Source organism: Gambusia affinis, linkage group LG02 (assembly GCF_019740435.1).
Source record: "Gambusia affinis linkage group LG02, SWU_Gaff_1.0, whole genome shotgun sequence".
Classification (NCBI taxonomy): Eukaryota; Metazoa; Chordata; class Actinopteri; order Cyprinodontiformes; family Poeciliidae; genus Gambusia; species Gambusia affinis.
Window position 1 is genome coordinate 27,416,969 of NC_057869.1, and position 2,768 is coordinate 27,419,736.

The 2,768-nt window shown below is 39.7% G+C and overlaps 1 long non-coding RNA gene across 1 annotated transcript; it reads left to right on the forward strand.

The window, feature by feature from the left end:
* Positions 1–1,121: 1,121 nt before the first annotated feature.
* LOC122819917 lies at positions 1,122–2,374 on the forward strand. Its single transcript, XR_006368684.1, has 3 exons — positions 1,122–1,162; positions 1,794–1,897; positions 1,996–2,374. It is a non-coding gene; the product is annotated as an uncharacterized LOC122819917 (long non-coding RNA).
* Positions 2,375–2,768: the final 394 nt, after the last annotated feature.

The following is a 2,768-nucleotide window of genomic DNA, read 5'->3' on the forward strand; positions in this document are numbered from 1 at the left end:
AATAACTGAAGCTTTGCACTGACTCTAGATTGTTCCTCTTTAGGTCCAAAGATAATAACTTCAGTTTTGTTTCTGTTCAGCTGGAGAAAGTTTGGCACATTATCTGTTCTAAGCATCTGTTCTGTGTTTGGATGGGTTCTGAGTAACCTGGTGACTTTAGATGTGCGCTGCTGCACTGCCTGGATAGAATGATTAGTTCATTAGCCCACCCACTACCCACAGAAAGTCACCATTTTTTCCTGCAGTATGTCTAACTTTTCTCTGTTTTTATATGGATTTAATCCAGTGCAAACCCACTTAAAATGATAAGGTGATGACATCTGTCAATGCTGGCTGAACAGTGTGGGCGTGGCCAGATGGCGAATGTCAGACCCTCGCCATATTCATACGATTGTCTTTAAATCACACATGGATGATCCGATTGGAACCAAACTTGAAATGTAAGACCTGTGGTAACCTTTAAAGAGCTCAAATGTTTTGAAATGTAATTTGACTCCACTGCGCCCCCTAGGTCAATCCATCCGCTATATCTCCGCCGTAAATGGACCGATCTGCGCCAGATTTTTTGTGAGTCGTCGGGAAGCGCTGCCGAACGCATTCGCGTGTGTCGTGTGGCGGGCGATCGGGCGGGAAAGGTTAGACGGCTCCCCGCTGCGGCGGGCGCCGGTTCTGGAAACGGTGCGAGAGCTTCCGCGGCTGCTGTAACTCCGCGGTGGCCGGCGAGCCGGAGCAGCGCTTGCTGCGAGGGCCGCACGAGGCTGCTTGCAGCTTTAATTATTGATATAACTGTCGGTGAAAACTCAAACAAAATTGTTTGGAGGTTAAAACGACAAGCCCCAAACATTTTCTACATTCTATTTTTTAATAAAATGTACTTGTCTTCTTTGTATGCAAAACTAGCTCGAGAGATATGCTAATGCTCTTACAAATTGTACGCGAATGAGGCGTTGTCGTCAAGCGATTAATGGACGTATTTAACCGTGAAGGTCTGTCACCTTCAGTTTAATTTATTGGAAGCTTAATTGGACTTTAACTTTGTGTGTTAACACATTACCTGGAGAAAGTTGCTAGCTCGGTAGCTCCACTTAGCCGAGCTGCTGGTTGCCTTATAAACGTTTCCATGGAGACGTGGCCACGGAGGGGAACGTACATGGTATTTGACGTAAGCCCCTAAGTTTTTAAGGACCTAAGATTATACTTGCCATTATATATATTTTTGGTGAATTAATATTTAATTTGAAGACTGTAAGATGCTTCAGTAAAAACAAGTGGTTAGTTTATGTATGTGTGAAGCTTTACTGTATGTGTTGATCCGCCTCTGGTGCCTAGAAACCTAATTATGAAGTTACAACTCACTACTTATTACTTAGTAAATGCTAATATACCACAAGCACTTTTTTATTTCTTATTACCCTATAATCATTTAACAAGGCTCAGAATATCTTTATTAGATCTAATCTTGTTTAAAACAGACCTGTGTTAAGATTTCAATTGAATTACTTCTGTACCTGAAAAATAAATCCAGTTGTAAATTTTGCAACTTTCATTGTATCAAAGTCAAGACACTTAAATCAAAGACATGAAGGGACATGATGTTCTACAAAATGTGATTAATTTCCTTAAATGGAGACCATGAAGATACGTTTTTAGACACCAATATACATGAGAGAGGAGCTCTACTCTCACATGAACAGAGCATAGAATGAAAATGTCATTTATTTTAATAAATACTTGAAAATGCATCACTTTTTAAAGTTTAACATCAGTAACCCTTTACTTAACTCCTCCTGTAGGTTATCACAACAATAACCTTCTCTCTGTGTCTTCATCCGCCATAACGTGGCGTGACAGAGGTGAGCGTTGTCGTGTGGTTTTCACTGAATACTCACCTTCCTTGGTAATCCTCCGCCTGCTGCGCATGAAATTCTCTTCCTTCATGCTTATTCAAAACAAAGACTCAGTGTGAATCGGGTCTGCTGCCCTTCCTCCCCACAGGAGAAACTGTCATGATCCAACAATCTCACCGACTGAATGTATTTCCCAGTGTGGGAGATGTCTGATTTCTTCAGGGGACGGACAGGATAAACAACGGCACTGCACTCTCTGCTGCTAAAGAAGTGTTTCTTTTTTATTTTCCGCCTCCTCAAGCAGACGTATGCTATTTTAGAATCTTCTCCCCTAATGTTCCCATCAGAGTGGAAAATGATTTATAGATAACTTTGCCAACATGTTTCCTCTGACTGATGAATAATAGGGATGTTTTGGAGCGGCCTGGCATGTAAACATGAATCTGCTTGAGGATTTATGGATTAGCATGATTGTCAAGGAGACGTACAGCAGCAAAGACTTAGAGTTCATCACCCTGGACAAAATGCAAAAGAATAAAAAATAAAATTTGATATATGTTTATATACAAAGTGAATGCTGTATGTTGTTTCTACTTTTTTAGAGAAGTGTTTAATTTCCTATAAGTTCCTCCAACACTGAAGTCTTTTAGAAATGTACAAATTATTTTAGGTCTAAATCTGTTTATAAATCTGTTTATCTGTTTATGATCAAAATCATAAACCTGAAACCACCTGAAATACAAAGAATAATAAAGGCCGAGGTTCCCATCACCTTTTACACCACAAACCATATGGATGTAAAATAATAAGTAAATTACAGTGACCATGATAACATACGACGGAGTGTTGGGTCCACGCTAAGAAAATGAAAAACAAAACAAAAAAAGAGAATAAACTCATAGAATTACAAGAATAAAGTTC